Here is an 18,777-nt window from a genome sequence, read left to right on the forward strand (position 1 = left end):
GAGGAAGACTCCCTTACTGGGTGGCAGCGCTGATTCAACAGCTGACAGACCCAAAGCGGGATCATCTGTCTCCATTACGCTCTCCCTACAAATCATCTACATTTCCCCCTCTGCTCCTTTTTGCTGCCCACATGCTCATAAAGCCAGCGTTTCCACGCTGCCTTTGGCTGGAAGAGTGAGAGAAACATCCAGAGACGTGTACCGTGGGTGGTCGGAACCGTGCATAGTGACACACACTGGGGCACCGCACGCTATTTGGTTTCATCAGTGTCTACCACAAAACTGCTATTCCTTCCACAGTTATACATTTGCAGTTTCTGATTTCAGCTGAGTAAATGTGGCCGAGGGGGAAAACACTGATTCGGGATGTCTGCACTTCCCATGGGCCCTCCGCGGTGGTTCAGGGGTCCGCACCGCACATCTCCATCAACTCCTTTCACGGCTGGAGGGACGTGGACAAGAAATGTTCTTTTTCTCAGCATTCTGATATAATTAGCCACAGCTGCATTACTTTTTCTCAAAATTCAGATTTTTCTCAGATTAAAGTCAGAATTTGGAGAAAAAAAGTCAGAAATATTTGTTTTTTTTCAGTGGCCCTAATCCTCAATTGGAGACGTGGGTGATACACTCACCTAGTTTTAATACCAGGGAGTGGATGAGATTCAACATATACAGTTTTATTAATTTTACTGGTCTCAGTATGGGCAGGGTTGTGGTTTATAATACTGTTTATCACTTGTAATGTCAGCAGTATATTATAGCTGCATCTGCATGACATTCTACCCTGAGCATTGCTTCCATAGCAACGGCCTTACATGTAAACAGTCTCTGGAAGGACAAAATGGATAAAACGCAAACTTTTCTTCTTCAAACAGGATGATACAATCACAAGAGCAAATTCATCTAGCTGTGAGATCAGGGTAGGGACTACAACCCCTTAGCTTTTTTTTTCAAAAGATAATTCACTGCCTCAAAGTATGCTTACCAATTTCTTGTTTTAATATAGTCACTTGAAAGCAGCATGGAAACAGCTGCCTGTGGAAGTGAATCAGCCTTTTTTTTGACACATCACAGGCATCATTTTGCATCTTCCTGCTTTATTATTCTATCTTTCTTGAGCATGTGAGTTGTACTAAAATATATTTTAAAATGTAGCCACACAGGCAACTTGCTGCACCATATTTACTCTTAATTTGCAGACTAACACATAAGTTCAGTCAAGAATTGAACAGCTGCAGTGCAACTAAAGTTGTTTTCTGGTCTCTTGTTGGACGAAGGCAAAACGACAGACAAGAACATCATTATTAAGCAAAATAAGAATATCGTGGCTCTGTTTTGTGTTCTGATAGAGATTGCTATGATAGATTGTCTGGATGGTTGTCCTAAATATTAATACTACTCCAGGCTGGTACGACTTGATCTGAGCAAGGTTACACGTAGCTTTATATAATCTCTGTGAAATATTTAAAAGCAAAAACAAATCTGTAGCAGCAAAAGACTGAACGTCTGCTTTGAGACAGAGACAGACAGAAACGGAGACAGGACCAGACGAAGGGGTGTGGACAGGCGGAACTGGAACATATCCTGTTCCAGTTCCGCCTGTCCACACTGTTTCCATTGTCTTTTCAAAAAGACATTTCTATTAGCAGGAAAAAGAAACTTTCTTGTTAAGAAGAATCCACGCTGTGGTCATGGTAACCAGAACCTTCATACTTCTAAATAGTAAAAGCAATAAATCAATAACGATATATACAGGGAAAGACACATGCTCAATATCAATAATACATCTGAAATTTAATATTCAATATATAGAATATTCACTCAACTCAGTTCCAAAACCGCATAGCATTCTGGGAGATGTAGGGAGAGGAAGCTGCTTGACGCCTCAGCCAGTTAAGCACGGCGAGGCTGACTAATGATTGACTAATCACTCACTCTTTGGTTACCTAGCAACAACTTGTGTAGTAACTTGTACAGATTCAGGTTTCGCCACAGTGCCTCATAACTGCTTCAAAATGAGGTCATGCCACCAGTTTGGTAGTATTTCAGATATTCAAAGCTAAAAACTAATCAATAATTACAGCTGTTGACAATTAATCGATATCGACTGATATGGAACGCTTTCATCGCGATAGGTTTCTCAGCCACATCGTCCAGCCCTACTTCTAAAACATTTTGTTTTCTACTTTAATTTTATGTAAAAAGTCAACATAAAGCTGTGCTTAGTTGTGAAGTGGAAGAAAAACGACAGAGTGAAAAACTAAATGCTTTTGAAAGGTACCGTTATAAATGCTGGGACTGGTAATGGGTGTACTTTCTTGTAGGAGGATGATGGTGGGCGTGTTTTTTAATCATGTGAACAAAGTTATTCGTGTGGGATTTTAATATAATTTTGTAATTAGCTTAACTTTTATTAGACCAACATAATTTCCACTAAACCTACGATGCATCAATTCATACCTTCTGATGTGGACGACTACCTATTAACGTAACTGTAATGTGCTTTGGTAAAATAATTATAAATCTTAAAGAATTAATATTGTAGATATTTTAATCTACAGTTTTTAATTTATGAATTTTGACATTGTTTACATAAATATGTGGGCAGGAGAATGTATGAATTCTTTACATATTTTGATTTCTAGATCATATATACATTAATATGTAGAAATGCCCAACCAGAGACTGGAGTTGCAGATTATCTGTAGCTTTATACTCCTGCTGCAAAGTTACAGACTTGTTCTTGCTCTGTGTTTGTTTTGTCCCTGTCAAATAAACTAATAAACAAAATTAAATAAGTTCTTCTTTAGTGGTAAGGGCCCCGAAAGCGGCTCCAGCCCAGGAGAATGCATCCTGGTACGTCCGGCCCTGGAGTCCAGCTGCCTGCAGGTCATCAGCATCTCCTCCTGTAAGGTCGTAGGTTATCCTTCATGAGAAAGGTGAGGGGTCAGATCACGACAGGACTGTGTCCAACACACCTGAGCATCCGTATCCGTACAACTCCGGAGCACGCAACATAAATAAGTTTTAAATAATATATATCATCTTGTTGATGGTTAGACGCAGGATAACGTGAACCTTGCCCCGCACCTGTGATTGGAATCCAGATGCAGCAGCATGTTGAGGTAGCGGGCTGCTGGTGGGAAGCAGTCTAGCGTACTTCTGAACACATTCTATCACACAGTGCAGACAGACGCACTAAAACAGGCTTTTCAGTGTGAATGTTGTTGCTGTGAGCAATTACAGCACCTTATCTAACAGCGCGGATAATGAGGTTACACAGAGAGCAGCTTCTATCATGTCGACATAATGAGAATTGGGCCTGTGTCTCGTGTCCTGGGGTCGAGGACAGAGACGAGGACAGACACATACGCATGCGCGCGTGCACACACACGCACACACAAGCAAGCAAGCACGTTGAGTTTTCTTATCTGCCCCACCTCGCATCTTTGCCTGACATTCAGGGGAAATTGCATTCGGGCTGAAAGTGTGATGCGGTTTGCGAATGACTTGGAGGCTCTACCCCTCTTGCTCCCTCGCTCCGTCCCTCCGCCCCCTCTTCATGTTCTCCAACAAACCCCACCGCTACTTCTGACAGGCTGTTTGATTTATGACTCCAATTCCCGAGTGCAGACACACAGACGCAGGCCACACTACCAACTATATGTATGTATTTTAGTTCCCCTCAACAGCCCTCACTGTTCCTTGGCTGCTTCCCCCCCCCCCTCCACACACACACACACACACACACACACACCTTCTCCCTTCCTAACGCCCCTCTATCATTTTCTCTGTTTTCCTCTCCTTCTCTCTCTCTCTCTCTCTCTCTCTCTCTCTCTGTCTCACACACACACACACGCAGACGCACACAATCACACACACGTCTTAAGTGTGGTGATTGATTATCCTTGCAGGACTGTCTTGTGCATTTTTGATCCTTTTGAAATGTAATCTCTATGAGCAGTTCAAGGAATGTCGAAACACACACACATGCACACACACGCGCATAATTCTATGCAAACTGAGGATAGGACATTCATTTTACAACTATGGTCTAGTTTCCAATGCAAAGTTGAAATAAGACAAAACCAATTTTCATGAAACTTTTCAGCGAGACACAGGATCTTGTTTTAAATGAAAAAGTCCTTAATCTTGATGAAAACATGTTTATTCCAGTGGCAGATTATTTCACTTATAACAAGACATTTTCCCATGTCATGAGTTAAATAATTTTCTATAAAACAGTCATTTGTTTAGAGTTGCCTTTGATTAATAACAATCAGAACGTCCTAATCTACAGTCTGTCCTCGAACCTACCACCGTTTTATTTTATTTTACCATTAGCAATGTAATGTTTTTTGCTTGTTGTTTTTATTATAAAGTAGTTTGCAAAGGTATTCATACCCAATGAATTTTTCCATGTTTTGCCACATAGCCACACACATAAATATGTTCCATTGGAAGTTAAATGTGAAAGTGTTTCACATTACATTCCAGTGAAATATATTTACGTTTGTGGTTGTTATGTGGCAAAATGTGGAAAAGTGAAAGTGGTGCAAATACTTTTGCAGTAACTGTATAAAATTATATATCTAATAATTTAAAGTACTGTTGCTGAAATATGCTAGGCATGTAGAAGTCTCCTCCCTTGCCTTGCATAAATATCTATTAGCCTCATTTTAATCCCCAAACCAGTCCAACAAGTGAAGAATCAGACTTGAATAAACCTGGTTAAATGGAGGAAACAAATAAAAATAGTAGATAAAAGAAACGCCTCTTACTTTTCTACCGTCTCCTCCAGATGACTCAGTGTACCTTAAATCTTCCCACCACATTTGCCTTAAAAAAAAAATATAAAATAAATCTAATTAGCATCATTAACACACTTTCCAGCAATTTGTTTGTTTTGCTCGGTTCATGCATCCGAGTCCACAAGCCGCCTCCAAAAACAAAACAAAAAAACACTACAAGCTACGCCAAGTACATAAAGTTCTGCAACAAGTCGGTTCTGGAACAAACGGCAATCCATCTCGTTTCTGTCAGAACCATTTTAGTTAAAGCCAATAATTTCTACCTAACAGTCGCGCCAAGCCTCAGTGTCACTGAAAATGAAGCCAACCTGTCACTGCGGAGAGAAAAAAAACAAAAAAACTGCAGATGCTGACGGAGCCCGTTGGCGCCACCTTCAAAAGTAAGTCAAAGCCGACACTCGATCCAAGCAAAGATGCACAGAGCTCATCTCTGAAAGACACACGTTGAACGGAAAAACTGCCTCAGCAAATCTTCCCGTTCGTTCGCCGCCACCCAGCCGTGGAGCCTGCAGAGCAGATCAGACAACATCCAGATGGAACTCATGTGGCCGGTTCCTATACCTCTCCTTAACATTTGTACAAATTCATAATTTACAGACGGTGTAGTCTTTTTGACTAACGCTGAAATAATCTAAAACAGGGGTGTCAAACTCTGTTTCATTTTGGGCCATGTTAAAAATCTGAACAAGCTTAAAGGGCCGGTTCTGCCAGAATGTATTGATAAAACCCGTAAAATATTAAGAAATAGTTGCGATTGGATTTTGTGATTTGTGCTCTTTTTTTGTAGTGAAAATCACAGATTTTGTGGTCCTAATTTAGAAATATTTGAAAGGAACTTTTATAATATTTGCACTAAATTTTGATGTTAAATGTGATTTTTTATTACTCGACGTATCGATCACATAAGTCAATTAAACTCGATGTTTTTGACCAACTTTAAGGAAAAAATTCTAATAGAATCAGAAAAAATGTGGGAATCTGTTGATTTTGTGCAAATTTTGTGGATTTGTGAAAAACATGGAGGGACTTAGTGATGTAATTTGGAGTTAGAGGGCCAGATTTGGCCCTCCAGCCTTGAGTTTGACACCTGTGATATAGTATGTGTAGGATTTAAGAAGCTTTCTTCCTAATCCTTTTCAAACTGGATGTGAACGTTTACTTTTTAATGTTTTTTTATTCTTAGATAATTTGTGATTTTTTTTCCCCTGACATTTTAGATGAACAAAATAATCACATTTCATTTCAACACTGCGTTGATCATAACTAACTGATACGTCAAGCAAATATAATAAACTGTGCCTAATTCTTCACTGAGAAACTCTGCCTCTGGTATCAAGTTTATAAAACTACATATTCAGACATATCTGGAACCAAACCCTGCTCTCTCATTTCTCTATTTTTGCTCAAAATTGGACTCTAAATTGCAAAGTGGAAATAATTTGATGTTGTAGCAGTTGAGACCGTAAACTCTTCAGGAACACGCATGTCGAATAAATCAAGTTGGGAGAAGGGTCATTTTCTCATAAGTTTCTCAAAGGCTTTTATGAAACTTGACTCATACTGGTCACATGGATAATTGGAGTGTTTATGCCTGTGAACCAAAATCCCTTTGAGTATTCCTAACTGGGAACGCCGGGTTGTGTTTCCCAGTTAAGTCTGTGTGTCAGCCGGTGTCTGTGATCAGCGCGGACAAACACTTTGAGACAGTCATAATGCAGCCAATGTTCTTTAGACGGCCGCAAATATGTGAACTGTGCACATTTCCCCCAGGCTCGCATTCAGCTGGTTCACCACAAGGAGAGCCAGACGCTCTTTCCCATGGTGCACTGCTGCAAGCGAGTCCACTGGGGGGAGCAGTGAAGGCTGAGGGCCTGACTGGACGGCTGTTTGTGCCGGATTACTCAACTGAACTGTAATTTCAATCATGCTTGTAGTAAAAAAATAAAAAATGAGTGTGTGTTGGCAGATGAAGCAGAGATAAGATTTAAAAATATATATATTCTTGACATGAAAGCAAAACGACAGGAAACATAGTCACAGAAAATCCACTATGTGTCAGAAAAACTGCAATGACCTGTTTTTAAAAGTTAAAAATATGGACATTTTATTGACTTATGCTACATCGGGGCATCGAAATGTTTGAACAGCAAACATTATCGTGGCTTAGTAAACGTCTTGGTGGCGTCTCCATATTGAACAAAAACACATGATTGTTTTGGAAGTTGCAGAGAAATGTGTGTTTTTTTAATATTCCTGCCGTTTCATATTGCTTTCAGATGACGATTTTTAAGCATTATTCTAACATTTTCTCATTTCACCACTAGAGTGCATTCCTCTCAGGCTGATGGTTAAAAAGCTTGTCAATTCACATCATTCACACACAGTTGTACATTCACTGTATGTAACTGTTGCAATAAATCACAATGAACATTAAGATTTTGTTTACATTAGAGGGGAGTTTGAGTAGATGCGTTTCCACTGGCCTTAGGTTTTTCTAACAGGAATTACAAAATTAAATTTGCTTCATGGAAACGCACTAAGTTCGGACAAAACTCAAGTTTTTTGATAAACTTTTGGGCAAGGTGGTTTTTCAGCCGTATGGAAATGAGTGTATTTTGTAAACGACAAAGGAAACACTTTTTTTGCGATGCACAAATCACATGATCGACAACCGAATGTTACTACTGGTGGAACAAAACAAAGAAGACAGGAAGTACTAGTAGGACGATGGCGGACGGAATGCTTTTAATGACTTATCACATGAACAAACTTACTCACGTGTGATCTTAAATTGTTTCTTTTTTTATGGAAGCACCACAATTGCGAAATTATTCTGTCAACATTAGTGGGACATCAAGAAAGTTTTGTGCACATTTGTCATGGAAGCGCAGCTAGTTGCAGATCAACAGCGAACCGAACAGAGACATGACAAACATGTTTGACTAAATATCTCATTTGAGTTCCACTGATCGATCGGCATCGCCGACCTGAATCACACACTGCTTGTTTAATCTGCTTCAACTCTCCATTCTCATTACAGATGACTTCTATTCTCACTTTGTACATTTCTCTACTCTCCTCTTCCTCCACACACCCACCTCCTCCCGCCGACTTCACCCAACCGAGTCGTCCATCTCCGGGCCGGGTCAGTCGGTGGCAGCTCCATTGATAGGCTAATCCAAGACTGATTAATGGCCCAATAATCAGAGGGATCCTCAAATCAATCACGGCAGTGATCAATACTCCCCCAACCTCGGCAATCATTAGCCCGCTAGAGTGCATCCTCTGTCAGAGGCGCGAAGGCAAAACAAAGGAGCGAGAGGGTAGGGGAGGCAGGGAAGGTTTCTGTAAAAGACGTAGGAACTGAATCGTCACCTTCACGTTCGCAGGAGAGAGGCTGGATGAGCTGATGTGTCAAAAAATAAATAAATAAATCTTAGACTAAATTGTCTGACAGTATGTGAGTTTATGTCCTGCTGCGCCTGCAGAGACTTCTGCGTGTGAGCGCATTAACTACATGCGCACAACTCTGGGTTTTTATTTTATGGGTACTAGGAATTCCTGTCTGCTCATAAGAGTTTGTCTGTGTTTATGTGTGTGTTGGTGTATAACAGAAGGGTGCGATGGCCTCTGATTTATGGCCTGTGTCGCTCTGTGCCAGCTCTGTGTCTGCTTCAGCACCGAGGATGAATGGACCTCTGTGGAGCCGGCCACAACCTGCCACCCCTCAGCTACCTCCCTCCCCAGCAGACTGTTCTCTCCTCCAAAGCAACATGAAATTCACTACCAGCAGGCTTAAAGTAACTGTTCACCAGTTCCTATAAATGACCCGTCTGACAGCTGCAAACATAACCGTCTTTTGTTTTGTTGTGTTCAAACATTGTATGTTTTTTTTTAGTCCATAGACTTCAGACATTGGGTCTGGTTACAATGGTCAACAGCCAAAATAATGTCTTGGGTTTTTCAACTGTTTTAGGGTCATTTTCATGAGCAGAATCCAAAAATCACATTGGTTTTGTTCCATCAGGTCAATTTTCTGAACTATGGAGCAACATGAGGGTCAAAATGCATGACTTGTTCTCACATCTGGATCAGTTTCTTGAGAATCTGGATCAATGAGAGATGAACAGGAGGAGAGACTCCATCAGGACAGGAAAGAGACGGAGACGCAATATTCACTTCACACGTACTTACCCTGATCAGTGTTTATTATTCATTCAATTTACAGAAATCCAAGTTTGTAACATTTGATTTATACACTCTGTTAGAAAATACGTTTTTTATCCTAAAAATATTTTATTTTTTGGGGGGGGTGAGAAATATTAACAGAAATGAACTGATGGTGTCACAAAAATGTAATCAATTTAGTCAGAAGATCTGATTTATTTAAATCAAATTAGAATAAAAACCTGACCTGACTGAGAAAAATGGATGTCACTTTTGGATTCAAAGGTGCAAAATAGTCATGTTGGGAAAAAACAACATAGACAACTTCCAAAAAATATTTTTTTGTAACCCAGTGTTATTATTGCTAATCTGTAGCATTGTTTTTATGTTTTCTTAATGTTAGCTCATGATTGTGAAGCAGACTAGAAACATGTTTTCAAAAATGTTTTAGAATAAAAGCCTAAAATGTTAATCATGCATTAGTTTAAGAATCTCTCTATATTAGTTTTCATTTAATTCAATAATAGCTTATTAATCCCAAAGGGAAATAATTCAATTATTTTAATTTACATGTAATTGAAATAATTTCATTTGATTAAATATTTTTGCTGCTGCAAAGTGTTTGCGTTTTCACATCTGAAAAACGAAGGTTTTGTCGATCAAACTCGCAAAAAACAAAAAAAAAGTAAAACTGCATGAAGAGCATCTTTGAACATCAATTTTTAAGTCTCTTTGTAGATTTATGGATTTACATAAATGTGGATGTCAATTTGTTTAATCTAAACTTCTTGAAAAGTGCCTCAAGTTGACATGTTGTGAATTGGCGTTTATATAGACGAACTGAATTGAATTGAGCCAAACTATTCATTTATAACTCTGGCTTTATGTTTAGGGTTGTTAGCATCTTAGCCTCTCTGACCAGTGAACATGATGCTGCCTCCACCATGTTCAATGGTTCAGTTTGTGCATCCTCACATTTGCAGTGTGAGCCTTTTTTTTTTGTTTAACCATTTTTTCAAAAGGACAAAATCCCACTGTGATTAAAAACTTAATTTTTAAGTTAGTTCTATCCAGGAGGCAGCAACTAATACGACACAAAGAGATACACAGTTAAAAGACAACGACAAGCTCTAAAATTCAGATGCATGTCATTAAATTGGCCTTTTAGTTTATGTGTAAAAGCACTAAATGAGATCAATTCAGTCTCAAAGTTTCTTGTAGGAAGTTCCAGAATAAGTGAGCAGAGAGAACAAAAGTCTTCTTACCCAGTTCTGACTGCAAACCTCAATAAAATATCTTGCTATATTGCAGTAGCTTATGTTACTGTAATTATAATTACATAACAAGACATTTTGGAACAAAAACAAAGTCGTACAGCATGCTATGGCAATAACTTGGTACATGGAGCAACATCACGTTAAAGCTCCATAGCAACATATTTCTTTCTTATGAAGTTTTTCTGCCAACATTTGTATTTTGTGCAGGTGTTTGTTCATGTGGGCCTGTGTTTGTCAGTCTATGATGATGTGTGTGTGTGTGCGAGCGTGTGTGTGTGCGCGCCGTGGCTCTGATGCGACAGCCTGCTGTGTGTACTCATTTATGTGTAATGAATGCTTATGAGGATAAACAGATGGTGTGTTAACATGGTAAAATATGATCTGCTGCCAGACAATATGGTTGCACGCTGGTGTTTACAACACACACATTACACGCTGGGACAGGGGAGCAGCTTTGGAGAAGCCTGGTTTTTGAATGGCAGGGTAATGCTGCTCTCATATGTGCAGTAAAGCAGCTCATATGATTTTTTATTTCTTTGATTTTTGTTGTTTTTTGAAAATCATTGCGTCTGTTTTCCTTAAATCTTTTGTCGTCGATCTTACATCATCAGCATGAAAAGACCAAACTGAATATCCACTCGACTTGACATCACAATCTGCCCCGCTACCTAGCAACCCAAGCGGAGCTCCGCCCACTTCGTTGTCAGACAACAAGGATGTTTGGTCAGCTGGTTTTACTGCAGTAGAAGCTCTACAATGGCTGCTGGAAAAGAGAAGAGTTTTGTTGTTGACAATTGCTCATCCCTTTGCTGTCATTTTCACTTGTATGAAGTTGGAGTGTGAGCGTTGAGTTGGGGGAGGGGGCGTGGCCAGGAGAAGATTATTTGATTTAAAGTGACAGAGCCTTAAAACAGCTCAATCTGAAATGAACTCAAAATACTCAGAACTGAGCAGGTGAAATCTCTAAGAATAAATTAATGAACATGTTTTATATGAACCATACAACATAGTAGCATAATAGATCCCCTCTAAATGACTAAAGACACTGTGAAACCCGAACTATATTCAATCTGCCATCTGATTTAACTTTATTTCATTGGTAAAGGAATTTCAGGCTCGAGTTACAATCGAACAAAACGTGTGAAGCTGAAGCTTTTACTGATTTCTGATGCTGATTTGCCCTCTGTCGGCATTTCACAGATGGTTTAACTCTGGAAATGGTCAGCAAGAGGGACTTTCTGGTGCCAGTCTTCCTCAAAATCCTATCTTGTCATTTTTCATATCATTTACTTTTTGTTTTTTCATGGAAATCTGAACGCCCTTGTCTCATAATCCATCCCTAGAACTTATGGGAAGGTGGGTAATTTTTGGGCTGCTTTAGCCACATACGGCAGATTGGTTCCTATCAGGCTGATAGATGAAGGGAGCCTCCAGATGGTCGTACAGGAGAGCCGCAGTTTCTGTGAAGCACTGCAGACACGTCCAGCTGGATCACAGAGTCGGAGAGGTTGCCATGGAGAAAATTAAAAACAAAAGCCTCGCCTCGCCTTACCTGAGGGCACACACACTGTGTGTGTGTAATGGCGATTCTAAATGATCATTCTCTCTAGCAAGGGGATGAGCACAAATTGAGGCAGCAGCGGTTTTGTGCTTTTATGCTGGAAGCTGCACCTAGCTAGCATTTCTGTAGCTGAACCTTCATTTGTAAGCACGCCGCATTATGAGCCTGCCTGTTTCTCCAGTAGTGGCTTTAAACCAGACATCTGTGACCTGTCACACTGTTGCATGTCTGCTTTTTGTTTCAATGGCACTGAAAGAAGCAATGACATACGAACCCATAATTATTCATCCTGATGACCCGATGCTACCTGAGGTATCTCGGACATTTAAAAAAAATGTCGTCACACGAACGCCACTGCTCTAACACAACTACCATCCAAATATCAGAGCACTGAGACTTCATTCCCATAAAGTCTCCAATCCAATCTAATCCAATCCTGCTTCATTAATAAAGAACTTTATATTACCAGAAAAAAAAAACTAACCTAATTGCTAACCTCGCTAATCCTTTATAACAAATTCAGGTATTACCATCAGCAGTGTTGTGCAGACCTTTCATATCCACTGTATTTAAGCTGGATTTTTAGCAGTAAGCTTCCACATGAACCAATATTTTTCCGTCAGTTTACACTATTGCATGGTCAGACTCTCAAATGGTGAGACTTGATTGCATTTTTAATAGCTAATTTACAGGTCTGTAATTATTTAATCACAATCACATTTTAATCAAAACTCTGCATCAACAAATTAAGCAGCATTCTCAGTTCAAAAACCCTTTTTACTGCTGAATCACTGAATAGTCGTGATCTTAAAGATATTTATAGTTTTTAATTTATTTAGGTTATTCAACCATCAGATCAGTGCAAAGCGCTCTTCTACTTTCAATTGTTTCAGAAACTATTGAAAATATACTTCTTTGGTTGAACTGACATTAGTGTTGGACGTCTGTGCTGCTGCCACATTTTGGCACTGAAATGCTATTTTAGGCCTGTATGGTTGTGGTGATAATCTGAACACAACAGTCTTTTTTTTTTCAATGTCCAATCAGATTTTTTTTTTTTTTTTTTTGCTGAAGCAAAAGTTAATCCCATTAAGAAGCACCTGTTGCTGTTTGCGGATGTTGCTTGTGCGTCAGATTTTAAGGCCTACCAGAAACACACAAAGGTTTTTGTTGTTGTTGTTATAAAACAACAACACAAAATGTGATTAATTGCATAAAAGTTTTCAACATGTTAAAACCTTTGCAGCTAATCAAAACTAATGCATTGAAGTCCTGGTCCTAGATTCAGTATATTTCAAGTTAGAATAAATCTAAATAAGAGACAGAGACAAATAGGACGGGATATTTAGAGTGAACTGTCAGTTATACTGGGTGAAACTATTAAACTAAGCCAAATTCGTCTTTTGTCTGCAATGTGCTTTTAGAGAAACTCTTAAATGGTACACATCTTTAGAGTTAACTCCATAAAGACAAAACTTTCACCCCCCCACCAGCACAAAGAGCCACACTCCTCCCTGTGACCCCGTGACCCAGCTGTCTGTGATGAACGATGACAGAGGTGTGACAGAAGAAGTCACACTAAAGAGTGATGTACAACCTGCTGGAGGAGGCACATCTATCACACACACTCTCTCTCTGTCTCACACACACACACACACACGCACACACACACACACACACACACACACACACACACATAGAATGACAGATGGCTCTGCCCACTCTTTTGCCTCTCCTGTTCTCTGCAGACTCAGTAATATTCCCGCTATTATTTCCTCCTAAGTGCTGCCTGCATTCAGTTTGCTGTCACTGATCTGTTGTTGCTGCACATTAACCCAGCTCTGTAAATGATCGCCGGCAGACAGGAGGGTAAATCGTAACTCCCCTTTATGACATGTTTGGGATGGTGGTATACAGCCTGACTGAAAGATTAAAAAAAAAAAAAAAAACAGTGGGGGACACTTTATTACTAAACCTCTTTCACATTTGCAACATTTCTTGTAGGAAAAAGAAACAGCAGCAGCAACACGTTGTGTGCAGCTGCAGATGCTCCACAGAGACTGACCTGCAGATTAAGTATAGATTTACTCTCTTGCTGCTGTTACATAAAGTGTTGGGTAAACAATTCTCTGTGTTTATTGTTTAAGGCGACTATAAAAGAATAAATATTTTTTTTGTGTTGTTTTTTTTTCTTCCATGCAGCCACTTGAAATAATGCAGTGAATGAGCTACTGTATATAAATAACTGCATGTAACTGAATGAAGGGTAATTAAGGTGTCCGGGTGAACACAACATAGCCTGCTATGACATAAACAAAACCAGGTCGAAACATTATACAATAAACAATAAGAAATATTCAGATTATTGACTCACATCCCAACCTCTGGCTGCTTGGTAAAACCAGGATAGTGCTGTCAAAACATATTTGCCCAACTACAGATTACTTCTGCAGTTGTTGTGTTCGGACCTAAATGTTCCTGATCGTCAAAATGTCAGACAAAGATAACCTGAGCAAAACAATACAAATATTTTAGACAATAATTCCATTTATTAATGGAAACAATGATGCCCACTGATCTGCCTCCCCAGATCTAATGACTGCTTGTGCCACCCTCAACAGAAACAACTGCTGTGGCTCCTTGTAATGACTGTTACATCATTGTGGAGGAATGTTCACATTCTTCTTCTTCTACAATTTTTTTTCTATTCAGCCAAAATGTAGATTTCTTTTAAACTCTTGTTCAGACTTTGAACAGGCGGCCACTCCAAACCCTTCGTTTTGTTCATTGAGACAGATCGTTATTAGTCTTCATGTTTTAAGTTATTATTGGTTATAGTTCCCTTAACTGTAATACAAAGATGTTATTTCACCGTGAGCTTTTTGAGAATGTAAATAAATCTCCTGAGTGGTGGAAGAGACCAACTCGTCAGATGTACGTAGCCTGCTTTAGCTAACTTTAGCATTTAAAATAGCTCTAACCGGTTGAGTCGTGGTTATAATAATTGGCAGATGTTACAGATAAAGTTTCACAAATCGGAATGTCAAAATCGTAATCAGTGTAAAATCAATCTGTCCAAGATTGACCGGTGTAGTTTTTTTTCATATTTTACATCAGGAAAACCTTCATAGCATGGCTATGAAGAACGAAGCAGGAGCCAGTCTGAGTGTTGTTAGCTAACGTTTTGCTACTTTCTCACTGAGCTCATGTTGTCTGACATCCAAATGCTGCCAGACATAGGTCAGTGTAAAAGTGGCGTTAGCTTCTTCAGTGCTTTTGTGACAAAGTGCTTTCTGCTAACCTAACATGAAGTTCGGCTAGCATGTTGTTAAACAGCATGATGACTCAAAAATAGTTTCTTTTCTTACTGAAAGTTGCAGTATCCAACTTTTATTAAAAAAAAATAAAAAAAAAGAAATGTCTTTTACATGTTAAAACTATCACTTTGTTGTGACAGCATATTAGATCATCTGTGAAAAAAAATAAAGCTAGCGCAGCATAGTGACGGCATTTGCATAACAACTTGTGGGACAGAGGTTGACAGTAAATGTTGTAGCATTTTGATATCACAAGACATTGTGGTGTGAGATCTTGTCATACTCCTAATTAACAGTCTTGTTTACTTGGAGTGAATGAGTCACTGCATCAAACTTTAGCCGCTTTCAGTATTTACATGAGTAGCCTGAAGGGTTTGATCTGAGATTTCATTTCAGTGTCAGGCTGCAGCTAACTGAACCATCAAATGGTCTGTACTTTATTTAGTCCAGAAGACCCCAAAGCACCTCACACTACAATCAGTCATTCACCCATTCACACACCAATGCTGGTGAGCTATACTGAACAGATCTACTCTTATGGGTCGGGCACACTGCCACCTATACCCGATCTATAGAGACTGGTGCAGATATTAATGACATCAGCTCATCTGTAGTTCTCACAACCTGATGGTGCCATCCCCAACCCTAACCCTTTGGATTCAAGCTCCACATGTAGTCAGTTTATTTGCGGCTTTTTCATTTTTGAATCAATACATCCTGGCAGTCTTAATATTTTTATTTCCCGTCTCTTTATTTGTAATCCATAACTCAATCTGGGTAAAGTTCCACCCACAAACTGCGACTGGACGAGGAACGTGATACGGCCAGCTAGTGCAACCTCAGTTTAGTAAGATAGAAACCACAGGGGTCCAGACCCTGCAGATTGTGATGGTATATAAAACTCTTCAGTCCAGATTCCTTTATGGTGCTCTGGTGCCTGGAAGACAACAGGGGACGTCGTTTTTATAGTGATTTAAAGCAAAAAACAGTATGGCCATTCAGGCTGCGCAGGCCTCTGTAGATGGATACGAACCCACAACCAGCGACGCCTGGACTCTGTCAGCAAACACATTGACAGTTAGATCTGACAGGAACAAACCTGCACACACACGCGCACACACACACACACACTGCCACTGTGCAATCAGGATGGATCCCACCCCATGCAGCATTTTACTGAGCAATCATCAAAGCACCATTAAATCAGAAGTGACTGCCAATAAAGGGAGGAAATTGCGGGCAGGGATTACAATGTTTGCATGATAAGGGCTATGTGTCTGTAGGGGGGGATGTAATCTGAGGGAATCACAAAATTTATGTAGCATTTACTGTGGAGCAAGTCGTAAAGTGTAATTACAAAATGGGGGGTGTCTACATGCCACAGAGCCGCGGCCCGGCAGGCAGACTGGCAGGAAGGCGAGGAGACAAGTGATCAAGGCCTATTCATCCACACTGTCTCTCCATTTGTCTCTTCCTCCATCTCTCTCTCTCTCTGTCTCTCTCCACGGCTCCAGACCCATAAATCAGCTGCAACAAGTCCAAGCTCCGGCGTGACAACAGCCCGGCCTTCTGGCAAGAAGAGAAGGGCTTCATGGAAACAATGTCTGTTTGGATGGAGAATCGCTGACTGACATTCCGTCTGCTAAATAAAGGAGCAGACAGAAAATTCCCAGTGAGCCTGAGGACGTCTCATGTCAGACTTCCTTTATTTCTAAGTAAATGTTCAGAGATATTGTATTTTTAAAGGGGCAGTATTATGTAAAGGTGACTTTTTGAGCTTTACATCATGTTATGATGTCATCCCCTCATCAAAAACACACCTAGAGTGTTGCCTTGATTCTTTCATGCATGTTTGAGAAATCATTGAATCTCCATGGCAACCATCCAGCTGTTCAAAACGCCCGGGTGGACCTAGCCCTGCCTTCCTCCTCACATCTGCAGTTTCTGAGCTTCCGCCTCAGAGCAGCTCTCACCAACCACTCCCTCACTCAGCTCCTTCAGACTAGCCAGCAGTAATTAGCAAATATCCAGTGGAACTGAGCATCTACTATAGGAGCTACTTCTTAGTACAACGCTGGCAGAAATGTTGTTAAAGGGTTAATAGAGGAACCATATTGTGATGACTTCCTGATGAGAGTTTCAGAAAGAGCAGGAGGTTTTAAAGAGACAGAGGCCCAATTTCAAGGTGTTAAATCAGGAAGTAAAATTTCTTTTAATTCATATTTGATATAGCAAATTAATAACATCCATAGCTAACAGTTACTTGATTATGCTGTAAAATGGCACTATGAGGCTGGGAAGCACATAACACTGCCCTTTTATTTAACCAGTTTATGGGGAAAAAAATCTGCTGGTGGTCAACCTTCAAATATGGAACCTGGACTAATTTATTTAAGGCAGAAGAGATGGATGGATGATTAATAGAGACAGGGAATAAAGTTGGAAAATGCCAATATCTTCCACAGTTCCATGCCTGGAAATACTTTAATCATGTTATTTATTTTCCAGACTTTTCCATACTGTATCATCTCTGAATATTAACTGGTTAATAATTTAACTATTGATTATATGAAGTCTTCTGTTTCACACTTTTCATGGTTTTTCACCTCAGCTCCATCTCTCTCTGCACTTCTGACTGCTTTGAAAGTTGAGCGTCACCAAGTAAGGAGACGTCTCTGATAGTCGTCTCTGATTCCATAAAACACGATGATCTGGTTTAGAACCCAATGACAAAAGCATAGATTTATATGTGTTTCCACTGTGATGCTTCAAATCTCTCTGAAGCCTCACAGAGCTGGCAGTGGACGCTTGTTGACCATGTCTGCCTCTGGGATGCGCGGCTTTGTTTCCACTACATTTTCGGTTCACTTTCAGAGAAATCAAGAGAGACAGATGATACGAGATAAAGCCAAAAGGCAGCCAGAGCTGCAACTTGCAATTAGGAAAATCCCCTGAGATTTATGTCCCTGTTTACAATTCCTTCTCCATCCCTCTGTTAGAAAGAAACCATCACCGCGATAAATCACCTCTGTTTAAATGAATGGGACATTTGGAGCCTTTTAAACTGAACCTAGCTTGTCTGGAAACTTTCAAAAGGCCAGAGAGAATCTATCGGACTCAGTGGCGTACTCAGACGTTTTGGGAGGCCAGGTGCTCGAGTGGGCACCTTGGATCCGCCTCACTGGTTCCGGTCCATTGTTCCAGCAATCAGCCTCCCAGTATTTAGCACTTTTCTCTCAGTCATTCCTCGCTGTTAACGTTACGTATCTGGTTCCCGTTTGTCCCAGTTTTGATTCATCGTCGTCACAATAAATTGAAATTAATGATGATTAAATTGCTCTCCAAAAACTATCTGTATTGTTGGGATTGTTATTGTTACTCTTTCCTCCACTGTTTGTTCAATGACAGTATTAATAAATATAAAAATATGATTAAATGCAGTTACTGCATTTAATGCAGTTACTGGTTCTTAAAGAAGCGTGTTGCAAATGGGAATGTTTGTCATTTCATGAAGTGTTTGGTTGCTGTGCCACGCCGTCACAGTCATACCGTCACTGAAAAAAGAGTAATCAATAGCTGTTATCGCCACTTTTATTGTTATTGTGATAGTATCACAAAATATCACGATAAAAGTTTAAGTCTGC

The sequence above is a fragment of the Poecilia reticulata genome, chromosome 9 (genome assembly GCF_904066995.2).
Source record: "Poecilia reticulata chromosome 9, P_reticulata-male-v2, whole genome shotgun sequence".
Lineage (NCBI taxonomy): Eukaryota > Metazoa > Chordata > Actinopteri > Cyprinodontiformes > Poeciliidae > Poecilia > Poecilia reticulata.